This window comes from Lagenorhynchus albirostris, chromosome 18, assembly GCF_949774975.1.
Source record: "Lagenorhynchus albirostris chromosome 18, mLagAlb1.1, whole genome shotgun sequence".
NCBI classification, from domain to species: domain Eukaryota; kingdom Metazoa; phylum Chordata; class Mammalia; order Artiodactyla; family Delphinidae; genus Lagenorhynchus; species Lagenorhynchus albirostris.
In genome coordinates this window covers 28,273,423-28,292,805 of record NC_083112.1, presented here as the reverse complement: position 1 = coordinate 28,292,805, position 19,383 = coordinate 28,273,423, and the positions used below count along the sequence as shown (strand labels likewise).

General features: G+C 35.5%; 2 pseudogenes; both read left to right on the top strand.

Annotated features, from left to right (window-relative positions):
• The first annotated feature begins 12,369 nt into the window (after positions 1-12,369).
• LOC132508702 (elongation factor-like GTPase 1) lies at positions 12,370-16,591 on the top strand (annotated as a pseudogene).
• Positions 15,010-15,092, top strand: LOC132509046 (U4 spliceosomal RNA; annotated as a pseudogene).
• Positions 16,592-19,383: the final 2,792 nt, after the last annotated feature.

Genomic DNA, 19,383 nt, shown 5'->3' with positions numbered 1-19,383 from the left:
GACCCAGAGACGGGACAGCTGTTTTCTGTGAAAAGACAGCCTGAAGGGACAGGAGTAAGGAGCTCCACAACCAGGAAAGTTTGTGGAAAAAGCCTGGGACACCATAGAAGCAAGGCATCATTGTTGAGTAGCATGCAAGGGATGGGGCTCTCACTGCTGGTTTCCCCACCTACTGTCTTCAGTCTCCATGGGCACCAATCTCAGCAGGCTCACCCTTCCCTCAGGCCAAGGTCTCTTCCACCCTCATAGGCTCTGGGATCTTGAGCACCACCCATCACAAAGCCTCCTCAGGAATCAGCCATGGGCACCCCTGTCTGAGATGTGACTCTACCACTCCTGGCAGGGACTGAGTAAAGCGTGGGGTTAAGAGAGCAGACTGGGCAGAGGAGCACTGTTGGCTGTGCAGATATAACAGAAGGGACGGGAGTGAGGAGCTCTGTGACTGGGAGTACCCATAAAAGAAGCATGGTCTGCCTAGGAAATGAAGTGCCATTGCTGAGTGATTTGCAAAGGGTGGGGCTGCCACTGCCCCCACATACCAGCCCTTGCCTCCATAGACACTGGGAGGGACTCCCACCAGAGAAAGTGTGTCACAGTCTGGTGCAACTACCTTCCAGTTTATGCTACAGGCACTTCATGCACACCCCAGTTGTGGCTGCCATACCCCTCCATGGCCTGAATGAGTAAGTGTACCCCAATCAGTCACTGCTTTCACTCCTTTTGCCTGTATGGGGAACAGAAGCCTGAGGGCGGCACACATGCAGAGGTGGAGCCAAAAGCAAAGCTGAGCACCAGGGGTGCTGCAACTAAGGAAAGAGGATTGGAAAGCTCTCCATGCAACTGCACAAGTCTACAATTTGAATGTTGGTACATTTAATGTTGTCCCAGAAGTCTCTGAGACTGTACTCATTTCATTCTTTTTTCTTTATTCTGCACTGCAGAATTGTTTTTGACCATTCTGTCTTCCAGCCCACTTATCCATTCTTCTACCTAAGTTATTCTGCTACTGAGTCCTTCTAGTATATTTTTCATTTTAGTTATTTTGTTGTTCATCACTGGTTGTTTGTTCTTTAGTTCATCTAGGTACTTGTTAAATATTTCTTGTATCTTCTCGATCCATACCTCCATTCTATTTACAAGATCTTGGATGATCTTTACTATAATTACTCTGAATTCTTTTTCAGGTAGATTGCCTATTTCCTCTTCATTTATTTGGTGTTGTTTGTTTTTACCTTGCTCCTTCGTCTGCAACATATTTCTCTGTCATCTCATTTTGTTTAACTTACTCTGTTTATGTTCTCCTTTTGGCAGGCTGCAGGACCATAGTTCCTCTTGCTTCTTTTATATGCTCACTGTTGTGTGAGGATGGTTCAAGTGTTTGTGTGGGCTTCTCAGTGAGAGGGACTTGTGTCTGTGCTCTGGTGGGTGGAACTATTTTCACTCTGATGGGCAAGGCCACGTCATGTGGTGTGTTTTGGTGTGTCTGTAAGCTTTGTACAACTTTAGGCAGCCTGTTTGCAAATGGGTGGGGCTGTGTTCCTGTCTTGCTGGTTGTTTGGTGTGTGGTGTCCAGCTCTGGATCCTGCAGCCAGTTGGGTGGAGCCGGGTCTTGGTGTCAAGATGAATACTTCTGGGAGGGTGAAAGCTTATTAATATTTCCTTGTCTTGGGAATTCTCTGGCAGTCCAGCATCCTGGGCTCAACACTCCCACCCTAGAAACCCAGGTCTGATCCCTGGCTGGGGACTCAAGAGCCCACAAACTTCACAGCAGTGCCAGAGTAAAAAGAAAGAAGAAAAAAGGAAAAGAAAACAAAGAGACAAATGAAACTCAATACAAACAGCAAAGACAAAAACAAACAGGAACACACACACACAAAATAAAAAAGAAGAAAGAAAACAGACAAACCATGCCAAAAACAAATAATAAAAAACAAAACCAAAGAGAAACAAAGAAGCAGACAGAAAAGGAAAAAAAAAAGAAGAAATAAAAAAAAACAACAGAACAAACAAAAGAACTCAAAAATGAAAGCTATCCATAAGGACTAAACTAACAAAAACAAACAAACAAACATATATATATATATATATATATGTAAAAAAAAAGAAAAGAAAAAAAACAAACATTAAACACATAAAAACCACCAAAAAAAAAGAAAAATAAGAAAAAAATCCCACAAAAGAACAAAAAGGTAAAGTAAAAATAGAGAAATTTAAGAAATATTAAAAAGTAAAAGTATAAAAATAATAAAGACAACACCACAACTATGGAACAACAGGAAACACACAAAAAAGAATACTAGTACTAAGCATATTTTCCCGGGGCCTCCTCTGTCTGTGTCCTTACTCCCACAGTGAGCCACAGCCAACCTCTGCCTCCCAAGGAGGCCCTCAAATACCTCTAAGTAGATCTCTGGACCTCCTGTGGGCCTTGTGGGTCTAGATCAGTCTCTGACCTGGCCCAATTCCTGCGTGTACTTGCTCCCAAAGTCCATTGTTGCTATAGCTAAACTGGTCTCAGTTGTGGGAACACTCGTTTTCTATTCAGATATTCCAGGGTTTACCAAGGTAATTGCAGGGATTTAATTAATAGCTCGTGCAGCTTCATGGAGAGCTTTCTGATCCTCTTCCTTAGTTGCACCACCCCTGGTGCTCAGCTCTGCTTTTGGCCCTACCTCTGCATGTGTGCCACTCTTAGGCTTCTGTTCCCCATACAGGCAAAAGGAGTGAAAGCAGTGACTGATTGGGGCACACTTACACTTTCAGGCCAAGGAGAGGTATGGCAATCACAACTTGGGTGTGAATGAAGTTCCTGTAGCATAAACTAGAAGGCAGTTGCACCAGACTGTGGGGTACTTTCACTGGTTGGAGTCCCTCCCAGTGCCCATGGAGACAAGGGTTGGCATGTGGGGGTGGTGGCAGCCCCACCCCTTGCAAACAACTCAGCAATGACACCTCATTTCCTAGGCATACCATGCTTCTTTTAGACAAAGAGAAAGAGAAAGGGTCTGAGAAAATATTTGAAGAGATTACAGTTGAAAACTTCACTAACATGGGAAAGGAAATTGGCACCAAAGTCCAGAAAGGACAGAGTCCCATACAGGATAAACCCAAGGAGAAACATGCTGAGACATATTAATAAAACTAACAAAAATTAAAAACTAAGAAAAAATATTAAAAGCCGCAAAGGAAAAGCAACCAATAACATACAAGAGAATCCCCATAAGGTTATCAGCTGATTTTTCAGCAGAAACTCTTCAGGACAGAAGGGAGTGGCAGGATAGATTTAAAGTGATGAAAGGGAAAAACCTACAAAGAAGATTATTCTATCCAGCAAGAATCTCATTCAGATTCAATGGAGAACTCAAAAACTTTACAGACAAGCAAAAAGTAAGCAAATTCAGCACCACCAAACCAGCTCTACAACAAATGCTAAAGGAACTTCTCTAGGCAGGAAACACAAGAGAAGAAAAACACACAAAGGCAAACCCAAAACAATTAAGAAAATTGTAATAGGAACATACATATCGATAATTACCTTAAATGTAAATGGATTAAATACTCCAACCAAAACACACAGACTGGTTGAATGGGTACAAAAACAAGACCCATATATATGCTGTCTACAAGAGACCCACTTCAGACCTAGTGACACCTACAGACTGAAAGTAAGGGGATGGAAAAAAGATATTCCATGCAAATGGAAATCAAAAGAAAGCTGGAGTAGCAATACTCACATCAGACAAAATAGACTTTAAAATAAAGACTATTACAAGACACAAGGAAGGACACACATAATGATCATGAAATCAACCCAGGAAGAAGATATAACAACTGTAAATATGTATGCAACCAACATAGGCACTGCAATACAGAATGCAAGTGCTAATAGCCATCAAAGGGTAAATCGACAGTAACACAATAATAGCGGGGAACTTTAACACTCTACTTACACGAATGGATAGATCATGGGGACAGAAAATTTAAAAGGAAATAAAAAACTTAAATGACAAACTTAATTGGTGTTTATAGGACATTCCATTGGAAAGCAGAATAATATACTTTCTTCTCAAGTGCACATGGAACATTCTTCAAAATAGATCACATCTTGGCTCACAAATCAAGCCTCAGTAAATTTAAGAAAATTTAAGTCATATCAAGTATCTTTTCTGACCACAACATTGAGATAAGAATCAATTACAGGAAAAAAAATCTGTAGAAACACAAACAATAAGAAGCTAAATAGTGTGCTACTAAATAACCAAGAGATTAATGAAGAAATCAAAGAGAAAATTTTTAAAAAATCTAGAAACAAATGACAACAAAATCATTATAACCCAAAACCTATAGGATGCAGCAAAAGCATTACTAAGAGGAAGATTATAACAATACAATCCTACCTCAAGAAACAAGAAAAATTTCAAATAAACAACCTAACCTTACACCTAAAACAAATAGAGAAATAGCAACAACAACAAAAACACACCTTAAACTTAGTAGAAGGAAATAAATCATAAAGATCAGGGCAGAAATAAATGAAATAGAAACAAAGAAAACAGTAGCAAAGATCAATGAAACTAAATGCTGGTTCTTTGAGAAGATAAATAAAATTGGTAAACCTTTAGCCAGACACATCAAGAAAAAATGGGAGAGGAGTCAAATCAATAAAGTTAGAAATGAAAAAGTAGAAGTTACAACTGACATTGAAAAAACACAAAGGATCATAAGAGACTACTACAAGCAACTGATATGCCAATAAAATGGACAACCATGAAGAAATGGACAAATTCTTAGAAAAGCACAACCTTCCAAGACTGAAACTGGAAGAAATAGAAAATATGAACAGACCAATCACAAGTAATGAAATTAAAACTGTGATTAAAAATCTTCCAGCAAACAAAAGTCCAGGACCAGATGACTTCACAGGTGAATTCCATTAAACACTTAGAGAAGTGATAATACCTATCCTTCTGAAATGCTTCCAAAACATTGCAGATGGAGGAACACTCCCAAACTCATTCTACGAGGCCACTATCACCCTGATACCAAAACCAGACAAAGATACTACAAAGAAAGAAAATTACAGACCAATACCACTGACGAATATAGATGGAAAAATCCTCAACAAAATACTAGCAAACAGAATTTAACAACACTTTAAAAGGATCATACACCATGATCAAGTTGGATTTATCCCAGGGATGCAAGGATTCTTCAATATAAGCAAATCAATCAATGTGATACACCATATTAAAAAAACTGAAGAATAAAACCATATGATCATCTCAATAGATTTATAAAAAGCTTTTGACAAAATTCAGCATACATTTATGAAATAAACTCTCCAGTAAGTAGCCATAGAGGGAACCTACCTCAAAATAATAAAAACCATATACAACAAACCCACAACAAACATCATTCTCAATGGTGAAAAACAGAACGCATTTCCTCTAAGATCAGGAAAGAGGCATGGATATCCACTCTTGCCACTATTATTTAACATAGTTATTGAAGTTTTAGCCACAGCAATCAGAGAAGAAAAAGAAATAAAAGGAATCCAAATTGGAAAAAATAGTAGTAAAACTGTCACTGTTTGAAGATGACATGATACTATATATATAGAAAAATCTAAAAATGCCACCAGAAAAGTACTATAGCTAATCAATAAATTTGTTAAAATAGAAGTATATAAAATTAATGCACAGAAATCCCTTGCATTCCTATACACTAAAAAAGAAAGATCAGAAAGAGAAATTAAGGAAACAATCCCACTCACCATTGCAACAAAAAGAATAAAATACCTAGGAATAAACCTACCTAAGGAGGCAAAAACCTGTACTCAGAAAACTATAAGACTCTGATGAAAGAAATCAAAGATGACACAAACAGATGGAGTGATATACCATGTTCTTGGATTGGAAAAATCAATATTGTGAAAATGAGTATACTTCCCAAAGCAATCTACTGAATCAATGAAATCCCTATCAAATTACCAATGGCATTTTTCACAGAATTAGAACAAAAAATCTTAAAATTTGTATGGAGACACAAAAGTCCCTTAATAGTCAAAGCAATCTTGAAAAAAAAAAAAAAAACAGAGCTGGAGGAATCAGGCTCCCTGACTTCAGACACTACTACAAAGCTACAGTAGTCAAGACAGTATGGTACTGACACAAAAACAGAAACATAGATCAATGGAACAGAATAGAAAGCCCAGAGATAAACCTACCCACTTATGGTCACCTAAGCTATGAAAAAGGAGGCAAGGATATACAATGGAGAAAAGACACTCATTTCAATAAGTGTTGCTGGGAAAACTGGACAGCTACATGTAGAAGAATGAAATTAAAACATGCCTTAACACCATACACAATAAACTCAAAATGGATTAAAGACCTAAATGTAAGTCCAGACACTATAAGACTCTTAGAAGAAAATATAGGCAGAACACTTTGACATAAATCACAGCAAGATATTTTTGACCCACCTCCTAGAGTAATGGAAATAAAAACAAAAATAAACAAATGTGAACTAATGAAACTTAAAAGCTTTTGCACAACAAATGAAGCCATAAACAAGATGAAAAGACAACCCTCAGATGGGAGAAAATAAATATAAAAGATTCAATGGACCAAGGATTATCCTACCTAATATACAAAAAGCCCATGCAACTCAATATCAAAAACAAACAAACAAACAAACAATGTAATGCAAAAATGTGTAGAAGACCCAAATAGGCTTTTCTCCAAGGAAGACATACAGATGGCCAAGAGGCACATGAAAAGTTGCTGAACGTCACTAATTATTAGAGAAATGCAAATCAAAACAACAGTGAGGTATCACATCACACAGGTTAGAATGGGTATCACCAGAAGCCTACAAACAATAAATGCTGGAGAGGGTGTGGAGAAATGGGAACCCTCTTGCACTGTTGGTGGGAATGTTAATTGATACAGCCACTATGGAGAACAGTATGGAGGTTCTTTAAAAAACTAAAAATAGAATTACCATATGATCCAGCAATCTCACTACTGGGCATATACCAACAGAAATCCATAATTCAAAAAGATATATGTACCACAATGTTCATTGCAGCATTATTTACAATAGCCAGGTCATGGAAGCAACCTAAATGTCCATCCACATATGAATGGATAAAGAAGATGTGGTACAGATATACAGTGGAATATTAGCCATAAAAAGGAACAAAACTGGGTCATTTGTGGAGACATGGGTGGACCCAGAGACTGTCATACAGAGTGAAGTAGGTCAGAAAGATAAAAACAAATATCATATATTAACGTATATATTTGGAATCTAGAAAAATGGTACAGATGAACTGGTTTGCAAGATAGAAATAGAAACACAGAAAAGAGAACAAACCTATGCACACCAAGGGGGGAAATCTGGGAGTGGGGGGTGGGGTGAACTGGGAGATCGGGATTGATACATATACCATAATATGTATAAAGTAGATAACTAATGAGAACCTGCTGTATAGTACCAGGAGCTCCATTCTCTGTACAGTAGAAACTAGCACAATATTGTAAAACAACTATACCCCGATAAAAAACATTAGCATACAGAAATATCTTGCATTCCTATACACTAAAAATAAAAGATCAGAAAGAGAAATTAAGGAAACAATCCCATTTATCATCACAACAAAAAGAATAAAATACCTAGAAATAAACTACCTAAGGAGGCAAAAGACCTGTATGCAGAAAACTATAAGATACTGATGAAAGAAATCAAAGACAACACAAACAGATGGAGTGATATACCATGTTCTTGGATTGGAAGAATCAATATTGTGAAAATGACTATAATACCCAAACAATTTATAGATTCAATGTAACCGCTATCAAATTTCCAATGGTATTTTTCACAGAAATAGATCAAAAAATTTTACAATTTATTTGGAAACACAAAAGACCCCGAATAGCCAAAGCAGTCTTGAGAAAGAAAAACGAAGCTGAAGGAATCAGACTCCCTGACTTCAGACTGCACTACAAAGCCACAGTAATCAAAACAGTATGGTACTGACACAAAAATAGAAATAGAGAACATAATAGAAAGCCCAGAGATAAATTAACGCACCTATGATCACCTAATCTATGACAAAGAAAGCAAGATATACAATGGAGAAAAGACAGTCTCTATAATAATTGATGCTGGGAAAACTGGACAGCTATATGTAAAAGAATGAAATGAGAACACTCCCTAACACAATACACAAAAATAAACTCAAAACAGATTAAAGACCTACCAGACACTATAAAACTCTTAGAGGAAAACATAAGCAGAATACTCTTTGACATAAATTGCACCAAGATCTTTTCTGACCTACCTCCTAGAGTAATGAAAATAAAAACAGGGACTTCCCTGGTAGTTCAGGGGTTAAGACATTGCCTTCTAATGCAGGAGGTGTGCGTTTGATCCCTGGTTGGGGACCTATGATCCCACATGAATAGCAGCCAAAAAACCAAAACATAAAACAGCAGCAATATTGTAACAAATTCAATAAAATCTTTAAAAAATGGTCTACATCAAAAAAAAAAAAAAGAGAGAGAGGAAAAACAAAAATAAACAAATGGGACCTAATTAAACTTAAAAATTTTGCACAGCAAAGGAAACCATAAACTAGATGAAAAGACAACCCTCACAATGGGAGAACATATTTGCAAATGAAGCAACTTACAAAGGATCAATCTCCAAAATATACAAACAGCTCATGCAGCTCAATGTCAAATAAACAACTCAATCAAAAAATGGTGGAATACCTAAACAGACATTTCTCCAAAGAAGACATCCAGATGGGCAACAAACACATGAAAAGATGGTCAACATCACAAATTATTAGAGAAATGCAAATCAAAACTACAATGAAGTGTCACCTCACCACAGTCAGAATGGCCATCTCTTCTTTTTATTCTGAGTAAACAGTTTTCCCAAACTCCACCTGATGTGAAATTTTCTACCTCTACCAAAACCCAATAAATAACAACATGAATTTCTTCTCTTTCCCAGGTATTCAGAAATTTCCCAGAAATAATTACAACAAAAGCCTCCAGGAGAAGATAAGACATATGCTGAGAAATTTTGTGTTTGACAGGAATTTAAGCATTCATGGTAAAGAATGTTTAAGTATGGGAATTAGATACACTATTTCAACATACAGATTTCCTCTGAGGAAGTAGAACTGGACGGGACAAGGAAGATAAGTTTTAGTTCTATACATGAAGCTATTTCTGTCCTTCCTTCTTTTTCTCCCTCTCACCCAACCTCCTGCTTTCTTTCTCTTCCTTCTTTTCTTTTTCCCTAGTTTTAAAATTATAATCTGTATGGTGTTAGAGAATGTCCTAATTTCATGTAGGCACAAAAAAATCTACAAGCAATAAATGCTGGAGAGGGTGTGGAGAAGAGGAAAACCCCTTACACTACTAGTGGGACTGTAAGTTGATCCAGCCACTAGGGAGAACATTATGGTAGTTCCTTAAAAAACTAAAATAGAACTATCATATGACCCAGAAAGCCCACTACTGGGCATATACCAAGAAAACCATAATTCAGAAAGATACATGCACCCCAATGTTCATTGCAACACTATTTACAATAGCCAGGACATAGAAGCAATCAGAATGTCCATCAACTGAGGAATGGATAAAGATGTGGTACATATATACAAAGGAATATTACTCAGAAATAAAAAGGAATAAAATTGTGTCATTTGCAGAGAAGTGGACGGACCTAGAGACTGTCATACAGAGTGGAGTAAGTCAGAAAAAGAAAAATAAATATCATATATTAATGCATATATGTGGAGTCTAGAAAAATGGCATAGATGATCTTATTTGCAAAGTAGAAATAGAAACACAGACATAGACAACAAACTTATGGATACCAAGGGGGAAAGGGAGTTGGTGGGATGAATTGGGAGATCGGGATTGACATATATACACTGCTATGCATAAAATAGATAGCTAATGGGAACCTATTGTGTAGCTCAGGGAACTCTACTCAGTGCTCTGTGGTGACCTAAATGGGAAGGAAATCCAAAAAAAAGGTGATATATGTATACATATAGCTGATTCACTTTGTTGTGCAGCAGAAACTGACACAGCAGTGTAAAGCAACTATTCTCCAATAAAAATCTTTTATTTTAATTAAAAAAAAGAAAAAAAATAGCATTTGGGAGACAATACAGGTAGGCATGAATTAAGGCAGTGGGAATGGAGAGGAGGGGACTTATTTGGGGAACATTAAGGTGTGGAATTTTAGAATGATAGGGGATAAGGGAGTGGGAGAATAAAGGAAAACTGACAGATGTGTGGAAAACCGATGGGATGGTGATACCATTAGTTGAAAAAATAAATCCAGTTTTGAGTGACTATAAATTTGAAGATACAGAGTTTGAGATTTTTATGGGATATTCAGGTGAGAATCTCTGCTTGTCAATTAGAAGTATATTTCTGGGACTGAAATGAGATAGATGTCCATGCCAGAGATAGAGATTTGGGGGTTAATCAACTTATAGACAGCAGCTAAAGCTGTGGGAATAAATGCCATCCACTGATGGTTTATAGAAAAGGGAAGGAGGGCACTTCTGGTTCTGAAATATGGCAGACCAGGAACTTGAGAACCTATCCAATGTAAACACATAAACATGTAAGATACAAGGCAGTAAAGCTTATTAGAGCAGAGCTACACTCAGAGGGTAGTGGATGGAGTGAGAGTTTGGGGTTAGTAGAGGCAAACCATTACATTTATAATGGATAAATAACAAGGTCCTACTGTATATCACAGAGAACTATATCCTGTCTCCTAGGATAAACCATAATGAAAAAGAATATAAAAAAATAATGTATATATGTATATAACTGAGTTACTTCTCTATATAGAAGAAATTAATACAACATTGTAAATCAACAATATTTCAATAAAAATTTAAAAAGTAAATATAATGATAAAGTTGATATAGTTATATTACAAGATTAAGATAGTAGAAATACTAAAAATGATACTCAGAATTTTACTACACTATAAAACTGTTATCTCTGATTACAAAGGAAGGTATCTTATAAACAGGTAAATAAATGATTGATTTGAAAATATTTCAAATATCAGAATATGAACAGAATGAAATTTAGGAACTACATCCTATAAACAAAAACAGTATAACATACGAGCATGCCATCTCTCTATAGGAGTAGATAATATACTCAGATATTTAAGTCTACTGTTGCACTGGAAATAATTAACTGAAATACATGTGTGGCCTATACCAGTTTCTTATACTGAGAAAATATAAAACCCTGTCACGAGTAATACAAAATCATTTGTTAATCAAATTTCATTGAAATATTCTATTTTATGGTAAAATTTTAATTTTTGTAAGAAAAAACGTTTAGAAGAAATTTTTAAACATTGTCAGTATTAACATCTTCACTCATAAAAATAATCATCATTTCATTCCTGCAAGGATAGTGGTATGCTGAAGGGATGCAGAATATTGCAGAATATAATTAAATTGCTAAATTCACAAGATTCACTGGATTTTTGGCTCAAGTATCACTGAGTGATGGTTTTATTTCATATCTATAGTTAAGAAAGCTTAAGCTTTATTACTTTAAAATAATATTTGATCTGGGCATTATTAATGTGAGGTTATAAGTTGATATACAGGCATACTTTTTTACTGTGCTTCACTTCATTGAGTATCTCAGATATTGCATTTTATACAAATTGAAGTTTTGTGGCAACCCTGTATAAAGCAAGCCTGTAGGCACGATTTTTCTAACAGCATTTGCTCCTATGTGTTTCTTGGTTACAGTTTGGTGATTCTCACACTATTTCAAACTTTCATTATTATTATATTTGTTATGGTGGTCTGTCATCAGTGAGTTTTGATGCTACTATTCTAATTGTTTTGACATGCCACAAACCATACCATATGACAGCAAACTTAGTCAATAAATGTTGTGTGTGACAATCTGCTCCACTGACCAGCCATTCCCCCATCTTTTTCCCTCTCTTGGGACCTTACTCTTCCTGAGATACAACAATATGGAAATTAGACCAATTAATAACCTTCCAGTGACTTCTAAGTGAAAGGAAGAGTCACACATCTCTCACTTTAAATCAAAAGCTAGAAATGATTTAGCTTAGTGAGGAAGGCATGTAGAAAGCTGAGATAGGCCAAAAGCTAGGCCTCTTGTACCCAACAGTTAGCCAAGTTGTGAATGCAAAGGAAAAGTTCTTGAAGGAAATTAAAAGTGCTACACCAGTGAACACATGAATGATAAGAAAGAAAAGCAGCTTTCTTGGTGACATGAAGAAAGTTGTAGTGGTCTGGATAGAGGATCAAACCAAATGCAACTTTCCCTTAAACCAAAGCCAATCCAGAGCAAGGCCATAACTCTCTTCAATTCTGGCAAGGCTGAGATAGATGAGGAAGATGCAGAAAAAACGTCTGAAGTTAGCAGCGGCTGGTTCATGAGGTTGAAGGAAAGAAACCATCTCCATAACACAGAAGTACAAGGTGAAGAAATAAGTGCTGATGTAGAAGCTTCAGCAAGTTATTCAGACACTCTAGTCAAGATAATGAAGGTGGATACACTAAACAACATATTTTCAAGGTAGACAAAATTACTTTATATTAGAAAAAGATGTTATCTAGGACTTTCGTAGCTAGACAGGATAAGGCAATGCTTAGCTTCAATTCTTCAAAGGACAGCCTGACTCTTTTTTAGGGGTTAATATAGTTGGTGACTTTAAGTTGAAGCCAACACTCATTTATTACCATTCCAAAAATTGTACGGCTCTTAAAAATTATACTAAGTCTAGTTTTCCTGTGCTCTATAAATTGAATATCAAAGTCTGGATGATAGTACATCTGTTGACAACATGGTTTATTGAATATTTTAAGCCCAAAGTTGAAACCTACTGCTCAGAAAAAAAAAAATTCTTTAAAATATTCCTGTTCATTTACAAGGTACCTGGTCATCCAAGAGTTCTAATAGAGATGTACAACAAAATTAATGTTATTTTCACACTTGCTAATACAACATCTATTCTGCAGCCCATGAATTAAGGAATAATTCGACTTTCAAGTCTTATCATTTAAGAAATGAATTTCATAAGCTTATAGCTGCCATAGATAGTGATTCCTCTGATGGACTTGGGCAAAGTAAATTGAAAACCTTCTGGAAAGAATTCTCCATTCTAGGTGACCTTAAGAACGTTTATAATTCATGAGAAGCAGTTACAGTATCAACATGAATAGGAATTAAGAAGAAGTCGATCCCAACTCTCATGGATGACCTTGAAGAATTCAAGACTTCAGTGGAGGAAGTAACTGCAGATGTGGCAGAAGAAACAAAAGAACTAGAATTAGAAGTGGAGACTGAAGAAGTGACTGAATTACTGCAATCTCATGATAAAACTTTAATGGATGACGAGTCGCCTTTTATGGATGAGTGAGGAAAGTGGTTTCTTGAGATGGAATATATTCCTAGTGAAGATGAGGTGAAGATTGTTGAAATCACAACAAAGGATTTAGAATATTACATGAACTTAGCTGATAAAGCAGCAGCAGGTTTTTATAAGCAGCAGGTTTTGTAATTTTGAAAGAAGTTCTACTGTGGGTTAAACGCTATCAAACAACACTGCATGCTACAGAGAAATCATTTACAAAAGGAAGAGTCAATTGTTGAGGCAGACTTCATTGTTGTCTTATTTTAAGAAATTGCCATGGCCATCCCAAACTTCAGCAACCACCACCCTGGTCAATCAGCAGCCATCAACATTGAGGCAAGACTCTCCACCAGCAAAAAATTATGACTTGCTGAAGGCTCAGATGAAGGTTAGCATGTTAGACCAATAAAGTTTTTTTTTAATTAAGGTATGTATATTGTTTTTTAGACAAAATGCTATTGTATACTTAATAGACTACAGTATAGTGTAAACATAAATTTTATATCCACTGGGAAACCCAAAATTTGTGTGACTGTATTGTGATATTCACTTTATTGTGGTATTTGGAATTGAACTTACAATATCTCTGAGGTATGCCTGTAGTTATAATTCTAAAATATCAGCTAATTGGAAATATGTATGACTAGCATATTTTGATAGTCTATCAACTTTCTGTCCTTTTCATATAAACATTAAGGCTTTAAAATTTGATTATTATTTATCAGAAATAAATCTTTTTTTCAAATTAAAATACATGTTATCTCTTCCACATTATCAAATGTAATTAAGTTATTCTCAAAATCAAAATGTTCAAGGGGAGAGTGTTGATAATAACAGCAACAATGTGAAAATACAATTCTCTATGTTGTTACCTAAAAAGTAAACTAAAAGTTAAAAGTTATAATAAGAGAAAATTAATTATATCTATGTATATATGTATATGCTTTCTATGTAGGTATAATTTGTATCTTATACAAGTATATATATATAATATATACTAATATATATATAATATATATATATAATTTCTGGGAACTAAATATATAATATTTACTTATCAAAATTACAGATAACCCCTTATATGATAGAGAGAAATTATACCAAAGTTTCTTAAAATATCTATGTTTGTGTCAAGTACAGTTTAAGAGAAGGGAAGACTAAACAGTTTATGTGCTATAATAATTCTAGTAACAAAGAGGAAGACAAAATACCAGCATATTAAATTACATATTATAAATTCAAACTGATAATCTAGAATCCAGTGCTAATGACAATAATACATTCATAAATTATACATAACATTCATGGTTACATGAAACACAAACTTTCAAGAGAAAACAAATAATATATTATAATTAATTGGGATACAAGAAACTTAGTTAGAATATAAATTCAACTTAGAATAGTCCAGAGTAAAAGACAGAATACCTATTGATCATTATAAGAAAACAGGATATTTAGTAGTACTTTTCACATTGAATCAGAATTGGAACAAAAGAACTGCCCAAACTAAGCCACATTTATAATGAGAGAGTCAGTTTTGCATAGTGGCAGTGTCGTAGCCAAAGAGGTTTATCCGATGCACGATTATTGTTAATTGAAAAATTTTCCCAATAATGAGAGAGTCAGTCATAGTCAGAAGATTTCATTAAGACTAAGAGGTGATCATGACATATTCCCTAAATTTCCAGGCTCCATAAAAAATACCGGGCAGGAAAAAAGTCAGAGTTAGTGTGGAAGAGAGGGAGACACAAGTGCACTGTTAGTGTAGTCAGTGTACAAGCTTTAGAGTAGAGTGTGGTTTACTCTCCCATTAGCCAAGGGTATGTACGTGTGTGAATATGTGTGTTTTCTGAAAAGAGAGATTGAAAGTTTGTCACCTGGATTTTAGGCAAAAGGAAAGAAACCTTTCTAAAAGGTTTAAAGAAAGCCTTTACTTGAAGAATTGACTCTGTAAAATATATGGAATTTGTGTGATGCTGTCTTGAAAAATGACAAAGAAAAAGTTGATAAAATGGTGACTTCTTTAGGATTAAAAATTGGAGCTCATGTGGCATGACATTCAGATCCTTAAGTTCAAATTAATGCCATCTGCAGTCAGTGACTACCCATATCCCATGCTGTTCTTGTTACAGTGTTTGAGAAACTTCCTAGTCTCCTGGATATTACATCTGAGAGAGAAAAGAAAACAAGATGACGTGCACAGCTTAACTCTCTTTCACCAAAACCCAGACACTAAAGCAGCTTTTCTGAAATATAGAAATGAAGATACTGCTCTAGTTATTATATTTGTTTCCAGAATGTTTGCAATTGATGCTAAGGCTTTGCCTTAGAATAAGCCAAGACTGTCCATTCAAAACGAAATCGCTCAGAGGCGTGAGCATGCAAGGCTAAGGCACATGAAGAAGCTTGTAGCAGCACAGGGGCAGGCATCCTTGGAGCCCATCCAGTATGGGCGTCCTCTTGAAACAAGTCCAAAGGTAGAAGAGCCAAAAGGTGATGAGCAGCAGGTGGAGAGTATGACCTCTAAACCTGTGCTCCAGGAAAGAAACAACTAAGGGTCTTTTATTGCATTTGTTCAAGTATTCAGTGGCGTGGCTCAAAGGGGAAAGAAAATTTTGTCTTGGGGCCCAAATACAGTTCTGTTGAGTTTCTGTAGTGTGTATCTTTAGGCTTCTCAACTCCAGTAGATGACCTTTCCCCACATGGCATACTGTAATCTGGAGAACCTGTATCTTCTGCTAGGAAGGGAGCTGGGAGACCTAGAGGAGGTACTTCTAGGAAATGTGCTAATAGAATGCCAACAAGACTTTGTGCTGAAATCTGCAGCACTGTGCAACTTGTCATCCTGCCCGCCATTTATATCACTCAACTTTGAAGCATCCTTATTGTGAAGGTTGCTGTTGGACTAAAACACCCAAGTGAAATGCCTCAGTCTGTCAAAGAAATTAAGCTGTTGAACCAAGCTGATCCCTGTGTCCAGATCTTAATTCAGGAAATAGAAGAGCACATCTTTATATGGAAGAAAAGATCATGGAGCAGGCAGAAAAGCAGAGAACCCTCAACAAAAATAAATAACTACTACTATAAGCAGATTATTTTCTTCATAATAAATTGAAAAGAATCACCCAGCATTTGATATTGAGAAGATATTGCATGCTGCAATATCTCTGTATATTCACTTTCAATAAAGTTCATCCATATAAGTATCTTTTAAAAATGCCAAAATTCTCCTGTCCATCTCTGAGCAATAGAGAAGAGAATTGAAGAGATATAGAGCAAGGATAAAAACAATAGGAAAGACAACATTCCATATTGTGTTTCTTGGACAGAAGGAGTGAGTTTTTCATAGGGTAAGTGGACACCCCAGAAATGAATAGAGCTTGAGCTGCTGTTATTTCTCCCAAGAGGATTGTCTACAGATAATGAACACAAAGAGCATGAACTGTGGATCCATGGGTGGCAGGAGGTAAGGGGATTCCTATAAAAGGACTAGGTAAAACTAAGTCTACATAGGTAGAATCTTCCCCGGGTCTTCCAAAGAACTCACAAATAAATCCTTTGAAAGAACAAGTCCTTGGACTATGCCAAATAGAGGACATGAATGGCCAGTCAGTGCCAACCAGAGTGTCAAAAACAACAAAGTAGAATAAAGCAAGTGCCAGTTGGGTAAAAAGATGCTTCCTTTCTCACCTTTTTTCAATCTCCTCAATAATTTGGAAAAAATCTAGCCTCAAGAAAGGAAAAGTGAATTAAAGCTAACCATAAACTTCATTTTTTATTCCCACCATTTACAGTCCCAGAAGAAAACATGAATTGGGCTCTGTACTTGAAGGAGGAGAAAAATTAAAATCAATTCATCCTTAACTTGATTGATCTTTAAAACTTCTAAGTCACCAGAGAATTTTGGTATCTGCTCAAGATATAACAGAGATAAACATGGAGATTTGACAGGGCCTGATTAAATTCAGTGAATTTACAAAAATGTCATTTATACCCCTCTGTTTTGAGACTCCTCAATATACTAGCTTCTATATTTATAACATTCTTCAATAGCTATGTTCCTTCTAATAGAGCTGTACTACTTTCAGTGCACTGCAAAAATTCTTTAAATATGTACGTGACTTAAAATTGTTTATATATTAAAAGGCTCTATTCCTCTAAAGGAAGTAATACAATAGAAGCATATATGGAAAGAGACTCAATTAATACTTATGCTTCCTCCTGGTGCCCTAGATATTCAGAGGTGGCAATGTCATACTGATATAATTTCCCTATATTATTTTAGAAATGGATAGGAGGAGACTAAATACAATTTAACTCTGTCTTTATGTTGAACAGAAAACATGGTAATGGAAGCAACAAGAGTCTCCGAAAATTTTTCTTCCTCCTTCTCTATTCAAGAAATATTTATCGACAAAGGAAAATGTTTCACATTTTTTAGAAGTGACTGAAGCAATATTTATCTTATCAACAAATGTTTTTTCTCTTCAAACAAGCACCCTCAATGCAAATACAAAAATTTATATCTCTAATCCACATAACTTGCTTTCTTAAATTAGTCACCTAGAAGATAAGTAATAGCCCTGTACTTGAATACATCATTTACTCTGGTCAGCTATTTTTTTCAGAAAATTCATTGAATTCAAAGCTAATTACTCAAAGGTAAGATTTGGTTCTCTGATTTATACAAAATTTACTCTTCAGCAAAAACCATGGTTAAGCTTGACACGTGATGATAGATAGATAGATAGATAGATAGATAGATAGATAGATAAATAGTTTTTAGTGACATATATTGAATTTGAAATCAAGACTATTTTATTCAGTTAAATTTTAAGCATCAGAGTTTCTGAATACCAGTCCTAAACTAATTTCATTCTAATGTAATGTTTTATGAATAATGTCCAATTTTGCACAGTGGTTTTTTTTAAACTATTTATTAGAAATAATACTTGAGAAGTTATAAAAGGGGAAAGCTAGCTGCATGTGATAAAAATGTTGATCAAATTTCAAGTGGGACAGAATATTTGGAAATATTTTTTGAAAATCTATCAACACTTTGTTTTGTGTCATCAATTCAAGCAATTTTTTAGTCTAGTGTTCTTTCTCTGAGGGAAGATATATAAGAGGTGGTCTGCCTTTTGTTTATAAAAGCCTACTCCCTGTGAATAGCCTACAAATGTGTATTTCTAAAGCTATTACAAAGAGTTGAGAGACATGTTGGTGCAGGGAAATAAGGGAAAATTCTAGAGAGAGAAAGAAAATATTTGAAGCTTAATTCTATGAAAGAGTCTAAGGGTGATGGAGAAACCTCAAGTATTTTTGGAGACATGATAATAAAACGTGTATCCGAGTATGAATACACATGGGTCTTATTCATTATTCAGTTCGAGAAGATATTCATTGAACTCTTTCCATATGAAGAGATGCATACCAATTTTATCGATCTTAATCAATGCAGTATTAAGTAAATCATTTAATTTTAGGAAGATCAACAGTCCAATAAATGTAAATATTAAATATAAATTTTAACTGATGGTAAATAGTATTTGCTTAGGTCAACAACAGATGTAAGTGTATTTTGACAAGTAACATTCAATTATTGAAGTCCATACCTCTGTTTCAGTATTGAAAAAGGGTACCATCTAACCAATGTTTTAAACTATATCATACCACCCTACCCTACACATAGTCCCATAATTGGTGATTTCAGCTATCAAGAGATTACCAATAACTAGAAAGGAACATAAGCGATCATAACAGTTCTTGAATAAAGCCTTTATTTATAGATTATTTACTCATAGCCCATTTTCACGCAATTTTCATTTGCTTGATTAGCTTGTTTCCAGTATTATAAAAATTAAAACTCACAAGAGGGTAGGCTGATAAACACAGGCACAATAAGAA